Raw genomic sequence first — 11,483 nt, forward strand, 5'->3', positions numbered from 1 at the left:
CACCAGAATTGAATAGGCCTTCCCCACACTTTCCAGCACATTGTACCAGACCATAACCACTGGATTAATCCGGTTTATCCTACTCACACAGACACTGTGTTCCAGACCCTAAACCCTGGATTAATCCGGCCTATCCCACACTCTCAGACACTGTGTTCCAGGCACTAACCCCTGAATATTGCGACTTAACCCACACACTCAGAGTTACATTGACAGAGAGTGGTCAGTCTGCTCATCCCAGGGTGTGTTACATTGACAGAGTGAGGTCAGTCTGATCTTCGCTGAGTGTGTTACATTGACGGAGTGAGGTCAGTCTGCTCTTCCCTGCGTGGGTTACATTGACAGAGTGGGGTCAGACTGCTCTTCCCTGGGTGTGTGACATTGACAGAGTGGGGTCAGTCTGCTTTTCCCTCGATGTGTTACATTGACAGAGTGGGGTCAGTCTGCCCTTCCCTGGGTGTGTTACATTGACAGAGTGAGGTCAGTCTGCTCTTCACTGGGTGTGTTGCATTGACAGAGTGGGGTCAGTCTGCTCTTCCCTGGGTGTGTGACATTGACAGAGTGGGGTCAGTCTGCTCTTCCTTGGGTGTGTTACATTGACAGAGTGGGGTCAGTCTGCCCTTCCCTGGGTGTGTTACATTGACAGATTGGGGTCAGTCTGCTCTTCCCTGGGTGTGTTGCATTGACAGAGTGGGGTCAGTCTGCTCTTCCCTGGGAGTGTTACATTGACACAGTGGGGTCAGTCTGCTCTTCCCTCGGTTTGTTACATTGACAGAGTGCGGTCAGTCTGCTCTTCCCTGAGAGTGTCACATTGACAGAGTGCGGTCAGTCTGCTCTTCCCTGGGTGTGTTACATTGACAGAGTGGGGTCACGCTGCTCTTCCCTGGGGGTGTTACATTGACAGAGTGGGGTCAGTCTGCCCTTCACTGGGTGTGTTACATGGACAGAGTGGGGTCAGTCTGCTCTTCCCTGGGTGTGTTATATTGACAGAGTGCGGTCAGTCTGATCTTCCCTGGGTGTGTGACATTGACAGAGTGGGGTCAGTCTGCTCTTACCTCGGTGTGTTACATTGACAGAGTGGGGTCAGTCTGCTATTCCCTGACAGTGTCACATTGACAGAGTGGGGTCAGTCTGCTCTTCCCTGGGTGTGTGACTTTGACAGAGTGCGGTCAGTCTGCTCTTCCCTGGGTGTGTTGCATTGACAGAGTGGGGTCAGTCTGCTCTCCCCTGGGTGTGTTACATTGACACAGTGGGGTCAGTCTGCTCTTCCCTCGGTTTGTTACATTGACAGTGTGCCGTCGGTCTGCTCTTCCCTGGGTGTGTGACATTGACAGAGTGGGGTCAGTCTGCTCTTCCCTGGGTGTGTTACATTGACAGAGTGGGGTCAGTCTGCCCTTCCCTGGGTGTGTTACATTGACAGATTGGGGTCAGTCTGCTCTTCCCTGGGTGTGTTGCATTGACAGAGTGGGGTCAGTCTGCTCTTCCCTGGGAGTGTTACATTGACACAGTGGGGTCAGTCTGCTCTTCCCTCGGTTTGTTACATTGACAGAGTGCGGTCAGTCTGCTCTTCCCTGAGAGTGTCACATTGACAGAGTGCGGTCAGTCTGCTCTTCCCTGGGTGTGTTACATTGACAGAGTGGGGTCACGCTGCTCTTCCCTGGGGGTGTTACATTGACAGAGTGGGGTCAGTCTGCCCTTCACTGGGTGTGTTACATGGACAGAGTGGGGTCAGTCTGCTCTTACCTGGGTGAGTTGCATTGGCAGAGTGCGGTCAGTCTGCTCGTTTTTGAGTGTGTTACATTGACAGAGTGCGGTCAGTCTGATCTTCCTGGGTGTGTGACATTGACAGAGTGGGGTCACGCTGCTCTTCCCTGGGGGTGTTACATTGACAGAGTGGGGTCAGTCTGCTCTTCCCTGGGTGTGCTGCATTGACAGAGTGGGGTCAGTCTGATCTTACCTGGGTATGTTGCATTGACAGAGTGGGGTCAGTCTGCTCTTCCCTGGGTGGGTTACAATGACAGAGAGGGGTCAGTCTGCTCTTCCCTGGGTGTGTTACATTGACAGAGTGGGGTCTGTCTGCTCTTTTTTGGGTGCGTTACATTGACAGAGTGGGGTCAGTCTGCTCTTCACTGATAGTGTCACATTGACAGATTGGGGTCAGTCTGCTCTTCCCTGGGTGTTTTACATTGACAGAGTGCGGTCAGTCTGCTCTTTTTTGGGTGCGTTACATTGACAGAGTGGGGTCAGTCTGCTCTTCCCTGGGTGTGTTATATTGACAGAGTGCGGTCAGTCTGCTCTTCCCTGGGTGTGTGACATTGACAGAGTGGGGTCAGTCTGCTCTTACCTCGGTGTGTTACATTGACAGAGTGGGGTCAGTCTGCTATTCCCTGACAGTGTCACATTGACAGAGTGGGGTCAGTCTGCTCTTCCCTGGGTGTGTGACTTTGACAGAGTGCGGTCAGTCTGCTCTTCCCTGGGTGTGTTGCATTGACAGAGTGGGGTCAGTCTGCTCTCCCCTGGGTGTGTTACATTGACACAGTGGGGTCAGTCTGCTCTTCCCTCGGTTTGTTACATTGACAGTGTGCCGTCGGTCTGCTCTTCCCTGAGAGTGTCACATTGACAGAGTGGGGTCAGTCTGCTCTTCCCTGGGTGCGTGACATTGTCAGAGTGGGATCAGTCTGCTCTTCCCTGGGTGTGGTACATTGACAGAGTGGGGTCAGTCTGCCCTTCACTGAGTGTGTTACATTGACAGGGTGGGGTCAGTCTGCTCTTACCTGGGTGAGTTACATTGGCAGAGTGCGGTCAGTCTGCTCTTTTTTGAGTGTGTTACATTGACAGACTGGGATCATTCTGCTCTTCCCTGAGAGTCTCACATTGACAGAGTGCGGTCAGTCTGCTCTTCCCTGAGAGTGTCACATTGACAGAGTGGGGTAAGTCTGCTCTCCCCTGGGTGTCTTACGTTGACAGAGTGGGGTAAGTCTGCTCTCCCCTGGGTGTCTTACATTGACAGAGTGGGGTCAGTCTGTTCTTCCCTGGGTGTGTTACATTGACACAGTGGGATCAATCTGCTCTTCCCTGGGTGTTTTACATTGACAGAGTGCGGTCAGTCTGCTCTTGTTTGGGTGCGTTACATTGACAGAGTGGGGTCAGTCTGCTCTTTTTTGGGTGCATTACATTGACAGAGTGGGGTCGGTCTGCTCTTCCCTGGGTGTGTTACATTGACAGAGTGGGGTCAGTCTGCTCTTCCCTGGGTGTGTGACATTGACAGAGTGAGGTCAGTCTGCTCTTCCCTGGGTGTGTGACATTGACAGAGTGGGGTCAGTCTGCTCTTCCCTGGGTGTGTTGCATTGACAGAGTGGGGTCAGTCTGATCTTCCCTGGGTATGTTGCATTGACAGAGTGGGGTCAGTCTGCTCTTCCCTGGGTGGGTTACATTGACAGAGTGGGGTCAGTCTGTTCTTCCCTGGGTGTGTTAATTTGACAGAGTGGGGTCAGTCTGCTCTTCCCTGAGAGTCTCACATTGACAGAGTGCGGTCAGTCTGCTCTTCCCTGAGAGTGTCACATTGACAGAGTGGGGTCAGTCTGCTCTTCACTGAGAGTGTCACATTGACAGATTTGGGTCAGTCTGCTCTTCCCTGGGTGTGTTACATTGACAGAGTGTGGTCAGTCTGCTCTTCCCTGGGTGAGTTACATGGAGGGAGAGGGGTCAGTCTGCTCTTCACTGGGTGGGTTACATTGACAGTGTGGGGTCAGTCCGCTCTTCTCTGGGTGTGTTACATTGACAGAGTGGGGTCAGTCTGCTCTTCCCTGGGTGTGTTACACTGACAGAGTGGGGTCAGTCTGCTCTTCCCTGGGTGTGTTACATTGACAGAGTAGGGTCAGTCTGTTCTTCCCTGGGTGGGTTACATTGACAGAACGGGGTCTGTCTGCTCTTCCCTGGGTGTGTTCCATTGACAGAGTGGGGTCAGTCTGCTCTTCCCTGGGCGTGTTACATTGACAGAGTGGGGTCAATCTGCTCTTCCCTGGGTGTGTTACATTGACAGAGTGGGGTAAGTCTGCTCTCCCCTGGGTGTCTTACATTGTCAGAGTGGGGTCAGTCTGTTCTTCCCTGGGTGTGTTACATTGACACAGTGGGATCAATCTGCTCTTCCCTGGGTGTGTAACATTGACAGAATGCGGTCAGTTTGCTCTTCCCTGGGTGCGTGACATTGACAGAGTGTGGTCATTCTGCTCTTCCCTGAGTGTGTTACATTGACAGAGAGGGGTCAGTCTGCTCTTCCCTGAGTGTGTTACATTGACAGAGTGGGGTTAGTCTGCTCTTCCCTGGGTATGTTACATTGACCGAAAAGAGGTCAATCTTCTGTTCCCTGGGTGAGTTACATTGACAGAGAGGGGTCAGTCTGCTCTTCCCTGGCTGTGTTACAATGACAGAGTGTGGTCAGACTGCTCTTCCTTGGGTGTGTTACATTGACAGAGTGGGGTCAGTCTGCTCTACCCGCGGTGTGTTACATTGACAGAGTGAGGTCAGTCTGCTCTTCCCTGGGTGAGTTACATTGACAGGGTGGGGTCAGTCTGCTCTCCCCTGGGTGTGATGCATTGACAGAGTGGGGTCAGTCTGCTCTTCCCTGGGTGCGTGACATTGTCAGAGTGGGGTCAGTCTGCTCTTCCCTGGGTGTGGTACATTGACAGAGTGGGGTCAGTCTCCCCTTCACTGGGTGTGTTACATTGACAGGGTGGGGTCAGTCTGCTCTTACCTGGGTGAGTTACATTGGCAGAGTGCGGTCAGTCTGCTCTTTTTTGAGTGTGTTACATTGACAGACTGGGATCAGTCTGCTCTTCCCTGAGAGTCTCACATTGACAGAGTGCGGTCAGTCTGCTCTTCCCTGAGAGTGTCACATTGACAGAGTGGGGTAAGTCTGCTCTCCCCTGGGTGTCTTACATTGACAGAGTGGGGTAAGTCTGCTCTCCCCTGGGTGTCGTACATTGACAGAGTGGGGTCAGTCTGTTCTTCCCTGGGTGTGTTACATTGACACAGTGGGATCAATCTGCTCTTCCCTGGGTGTGTTACATTGACAGAGTGCGGTCAATCTGCTCTACCCTGGGTGCGTGACATTGACAGAGTGTGGTCATTCTGCTCTTCCCTGGGTGTGTTACATTGACAGAGAGGGGTCAGTCTGCTCTTCCCTGGGTGTGTTACATTGACAGAGTGGGGTTAGTCTGCTCTTCCCTGAGAGTCTCACATTGACAGAGTGCGGTCAGTCTGCTCTTCCCTGAGAGTGTCACATTGACAAAGTGGGGTCAGTCTGCTCTTCACTGATAGTGTCACATTGACAGATTGGGGTCAGTCTGCTCTTCCCTGTGTGTTTTACATTGACAGAGTGCGGTCAGTCTGCTCTCCCCTGGGTGTCTTACATTGACAGAGTGGGGTCAGTCTGTTCTTCCCTCGGTTTGTTACATTGACAGAGTGCGGTCAGTCTGCTCTTCCCTGAGAATGTCACATTGACAGAGTGCGGTCAGTCTGCTCTTCCCTGGGTGTGTTACATTGACAGAGTGGGGTCAGTCTGCCCTTCACTGGGTGTGTTACATGGACAGAGTTGGGTCAGTCTGCTCTTCCCTGGGTGTGTTATATTGACAGAGTGCGGTCAGTCTGCTCTTCCCTGGGTGTGTGACATTGACAGAGTGGGGTCAGTCTGCTCTTACCTCGGTGTGTTACATTGACAGAGTGGGGTCAGTCTGCTATTCCCTGACAGTGTCACATTGACAGAGTGGGGTCAGTCTGCTCTTCCCTGGGTGTGTGACTTTGACAGAGTGCGGTCAGTCTGCTCTTCCCTGGGTGTGTTGCATTGACAGAGTGGGGTCAGTCTGCTCTCCCCTGGGTGTGTTACATTGACACAGTGGGGTCAGTCTGCTCTTCCCTCGGTTTGTTACATTGACAGTGTGCCGTCGGTCTGCTCTTCCCTGGGTGTGTGACATTGACAGAGTGGGGTCAGTCTGCTCTTCCCTGGGTGTGTTACATTGACAGAGTGGGGTCAGTCTGCCCTTCCCTGGGTGTGTTACATTGACAGATTGGGGTCAGTCTGCTCTTCCCTGGGTGTGTTGCATTGACAGAGTGGGGTCAGTCTGCTCTTCCCTGGGAGTGTTACATTGACACAGTGGGGTCAGTCTGCTCTTCCCTCGGTTTGTTACATTGACAGAGTGCGGTCAGTCTGCTCTTCCCTGAGAGTGTCACATTGACAGAGTGCGGTCAGTCTGCTCTTCCCTGGGTGTGTTACATTGACAGAGTGGGGTCACGCTGCTCTTCCCTGGGGGTGTTACATTGACAGAGTGGGGTCAGTCTGCCCTTCACTGGGTGTGTTACATGGACAGAGTGGGGTCAGTCTGCTCTTACCTGGGTGAGTTGCATTGGCAGAGTGCGGTCAGTCTGCTCGTTTTTGAGTGTGTTACATTGACAGAGTGCGGTCAGTCTGATCTTCCTGGGTGTGTGACATTGACAGAGTGGGGTCACGCTGCTCTTCCCTGGGGGTGTTACATTGACAGAGTGGGGTCAGTCTGCTCTTCCCTGGGTGTGCTGCATTGACAGAGTGGGGTCAGTCTGATCTTACCTGGGTATGTTGCATTGACAGAGTGGGGTCAGTCTGCTCTTCCCTGGGTGGGTTACAATGACAGAGAGGGGTCAGTCTGCTCTTCCCTGGGTGTGTTACATTGACAGAGTGGGGTCTGTCTGCTCTTTTTTGGGTGCGTTACATTGACAGAGTGGGGTCAGTCTGCTCTTCACTGATAGTGTCACATTGACAGATTGGGGTCAGTCTGCTCTTCCCTGGGTGTTTTACATTGACAGAGTGCGGTCAGTCTGCTCTTTTTTGGGTGCGTTACATTGACAGAGTGGGGTCAGTCTGCTCTTCCCTGGGTGTGTTATATTGACAGAGTGCGGTCAGTCTGCTCTTCCCTGGGTGTGTGACATTGACAGAGTGGGGTCAGTCTGCTCTTACCTCGGTGTGTTACATTGACAGAGTGGGGTCAGTCTGCTATTCCCTGACAGTGTCACATTGACAGAGTGGGGTCAGTCTGCTCTTCCCTGGGTGTGTGACTTTGACAGAGTGCGGTCAGTCTGCTCTTCCCTGGGTGTGTTGCATTGACAGAGTGGGGTCAGTCTGCTCTCCCCTGGGTGTGTTACATTGACACAGTGGGGTCAGTCTGCTCTTCCCTCGGTTTGTTACATTGACAGTGTGCCGTCGGTCTGCTCTTCCCTGAGAGTGTCACATTGACAGAGTGGGGTCAGTCTGCTCTTCCCTGGGTGCGTGACATTGTCAGAGTGGGATCAGTCTGCTCTTCCCTGGGTGTGGTACATTGACAGAGTGGGGTCAGTCTGCCCTTCACTGAGTGTGTTACATTGACAGGGTGGGGTCAGTCTGCTCTTACCTGGGTGAGTTACATTGGCAGAGTGCGGTCAGTCTGCTCTTTTTTGAGTGTGTTACATTGACAGACTGGGATCATTCTGCTCTTCCCTGAGAGTCTCACATTGACAGAGTGCGGTCAGTCTGCTCTTCCCTGAGAGTGTCACATTGACAGAGTGGGGTAAGTCTGCTCTCCCCTGGGTGTCTTACGTTGACAGAGTGGGGTAAGTCTGCTCTCCCCTGGGTGTCTTACATTGTCAGAGTGGGGTCAGTCTGTTCTTCCCTGGGTGTGTTACATTGACACAGTGGGATCAATCTGCTCTTCCCTGGGTGTTTTACATTGACAGAGTGCGGTCAGTCTGCTCTTGTTTGGGTGCGTTACATTGACAGAGTGGGGTCAGTCTGCTCTTTTTTGGGTGCATTACATTGACAGAGTGGGGTCGGTCTGCTCTTCCCTGGGTGTGTTACATTGACAGAGTGGGGTCAGTCTGCTCTTCCCTGGGTGTGTGACATTGACAGAGTGAGGTCAGTCTGCTCTTCCCTGGGTGTGTGACATTGACAGAGTGGGGTCAGTCTGCTCTTCCCTGGGTGTGTTGCATTGACAGAGTGGGGTCAGTCTGATCTTCCCTGGGTATGTTGCATTGACAGAGTGGGGTCAGTCTGCTCTTCCCTGGGTGGGTTACATTGACAGAGTGGGGTCAGTCTGTTCTTCCCTGGGTGTGTTAATTTGACAGAGTGGGGTCAGTCTGCTCTTCCCTGAGAGTCTCACATTGACAGAGTGCGGTCAGTCTGCTCTTCCCTGAGAGTGTCACATTGACAGAGTGGGGTCAGTCTGCTCTTCACTGAGAGTGTCACATTGACAGATTTGGGTCAGTCTGCTCTTCCCTGGGTGTGTTACATTGACAGAGTGTGGTCAGTCTGCTCTTCCCTGGGTGAGTTACATGGAGGGAGAGGGGTCAGTCTGCTCTTCACTGGGTGGGTTACATTGACAGTGTGGGGTCAGTCCGCTCTTCTCTGGGTGTGTTACATTGACAGAGTGGGGTCAGTCTGCTCTTCCCTGGGTGTGTTACACTGACAGAGTGGGGTCAGTCTGCTCTTCCCTGGGTGTGTTACATTGACAGAGTAGGGTCAGTCTGTTCTTCCCTGGGTGGGTTACATTGACAGAACGGGGTCTGTCTGCTCTTCCCTGGGTGTGTTCCATTGACAGAGTGGGGTCAGTCTGCTCTTCCCTGGGCGTGTTACATTGACAGAGTGGGGTCAATCTGCTCTTCCCTGGGTGTGTTACATTGACAGAGTGGGGTAAGTCTGCTCTCCCCTGGGTGTCTTACATTGTCAGAGTGGGGTCAGTCTGTTCTTCCCTGGGTGTGTTACATTGACACAGTGGGATCAATCTGCTCTTCCCTGGGTGTGTAACATTGACAGAATGCGGTCAGTTTGCTCTTCCCTGGGTGCGTGACATTGACAGAGTGTGGTCATTCTGCTCTTCCCTGAGTGTGTTACATTGACAGAGAGGGGTCAGTCTGCTCTTCCCTGAGTGTGTTACATTGACAGAGTGGGGTTAGTCTGCTCTTCCCTGGGTATGTTACATTGACCGAAAAGAGGTCAATCTTCTGTTCCCTGGGTGAGTTACATTGACAGAGAGGGGTCAGTCTGCTCTTCCCTGGCTGTGTTACAATGACAGAGTGTGGTCAGACTGCTCTTCCTTGGGTGTGTTACATTGACAGAGTGGGGTCAGTCTGCTCTACCCGCGGTGTGTTACATTGACAGAGTGAGGTCAGTCTGCTCTTCCCTGGGTGAGTTACATTGACAGGGTGGGGTCAGTCTGCTCTCCCCTGGGTGTGATACATTGACAGAGTGGGGTCAGTCTGCTCTTCCCTGGGTGCGTGACATTGTCAGAGTGGGGTCAGTCTGCTCTTCCCTGGGTGTGGTACATTGACAGAGTGGGGTCAGTCTCCCCTTCACTGGGTGTGTTACATTGACAGGGTGGGGTCAGTCTGCTCTTACCTGGGTGAGTTACATTGGCAGAGTGCGGTCAGTCTGCTCTTTTTTGAGTGTGTTACATTGACAGACTGGGATCAGTCTGCTCTTCCCTGAGAGTCTCACATTGACAGAGTGCGGTCAGTCTGCTCTTCCCTGAGAGTGTCACATTGACAGAGTGGGGTAAGTCTGCTCTCCCCTGGGTGTCTTACATTGACAGAGTGGGGTAAGTCTGCTCTCCCCTGGGTGTCGTACATTGACAGAGTGGGGTCAGTCTGTTCTTCCCTGGGTGTGTTACATTGACACAGTGGGATCAATCTGCTCTTCCCTGGGTGTGTTACATTGACAGAGTGCGGTCAATCTGCTCTACCCTGGGTGCGTGACATTGACAGAGTGTGGTCATTCTGCTCTTCCCTGGGTGTGTTACATTGACAGAGAGGGGTCAGTCTGCTCTTCCCTGGGTGTGTTACATTGACAGAGTGGGGTTAGTCTGCTCTTCCCTGAGAGTCTCACATTGACAGAGTGCGGTCAGTCTGCTCTTCCCTGAGAGTGTCACATTGACAAAGTGGGGTCAGTCTGCTCTTCACTGATAGTGTCACATTGACAGATTGGGGTCAGTCTGCTCTTCCCTGTGTGTTTTACATTGACAGAGTGCGGTCAGTCTGCTCTCCCCTGGGTGTCTTACATTGACAGAGTGGGGTCAGTCTGTTCTTCACTGGGTGTGTTACATTGACACAGTGGGATCAATCTGCTCTTCCCTGGGTGTGTTACATTGACAGAGTGCGGTCAGTCTGCTCTTCCCTGGGTGCGTGACATTGACAGAGTGTGGTCATTCTGCTCTTCCCTGGGTGTGTTACATTGACAGAGAGGGGTCAGTCTGCTCTTCCCTGGGTGTGTTACATTGACAGAGTGGGGTTAGTCTGCTCTTCCCTGGGTATGTTACATTGACCGAAAAGAGGTCAATCTTCTGTTCCCCGGGTGAGTTACATTGACAGAGAGCGGTCAGTCTGCTCTTCCCTGGCTGTGTCACAATGTCCTAGTGGGGTCAGTCTGCTCTTCCCTGGGTGTGTTTCATTGACAGAGTGGGGTCAGTCTGATCTTCCCTGGGGGTGTGACATTGACAGAGTGAGGTCAGTCTGCTCTTCCCTGGGTGTGTAACATTGACAGAGTGGGGTCAGTCTGCTCTTCCCTAGGTGAGTTGCATTGACAGAGTGGGGTCAGTCTGATCTTTCCTGGGTATGTTGCATTGACAGAGTGGGGTCAGTCTGCTCTTCCCTGGGTGGGTTACATTGACAGAGTGGGGTCAGTCTGTTCTTCCCTGGGTGTGTTACTTTGACAGAATGGGGTCAGTCTGCTCTTCCCTGAGAGTCTCACATTGACAGAGTGCGGTCAGTCTGCTCTTCCCTGAGAGTGTCACATTGACAGAGTGGGGTCACATGCTCTTCACTGAGAGTGTCACATTGACAGATTGGGGTCAGTCTGCTCTTCCCTGGGTGTGTTACATTGACAGATGCGGTCAGTCTGCTCTTCCCTGGGTGAGTTACATGGAGGGAGAGGGGTCAGTCTGCTCTTCACTGGGTGGGTTACATTGACAGAGTGGGGTCAGTCCGCTCTTCTCTGGGTGTGTTACATTGACAGAGTGGGGTCAGTCTGCTCTTCCCTGGGTGTGTTACACTGACAGAGTGGGGTCAGTCTGCTCTTCCCTGGATGTGTTACATTGACAGAGTGGGGTCAGTCTGTTCTTCCCTGGGTGGGTTACATTGACAGAACGGGGTCTGTCTGCTCTTCCCTGGGTGTGTTACATTGACAGAGTGGGGTCAGTCTGCTCTTCCCTGGGTGTGTTACATTGACAGAGTGGGGTCAATCGGCTCTTCCCTGGGTGTGTTACATTGACAGAGTGGGGTAAGTCTGCTCTCCCCTGGGTGTCTTACATTGACAGAGTGGGGTCAGTCTGTTCTTCACTGGGTGTGTTACATTGACACAGTGGGATCAATCTGCTCTTCCCTGGGTGTGTTACATTGACAGAGTGCGGTCAGTCTGCTCTTCCCTGGGTGCGTGACATTGACAGAGTGTGGTCATTCTGCTCTTCCCTGGGTGTGTTACATTGACAGAG

Source organism: Chiloscyllium punctatum, chromosome 50 (assembly GCF_047496795.1).
Source record: "Chiloscyllium punctatum isolate Juve2018m chromosome 50, sChiPun1.3, whole genome shotgun sequence".
Taxonomy (NCBI): domain Eukaryota; kingdom Metazoa; phylum Chordata; class Chondrichthyes; order Orectolobiformes; family Hemiscylliidae; genus Chiloscyllium; species Chiloscyllium punctatum.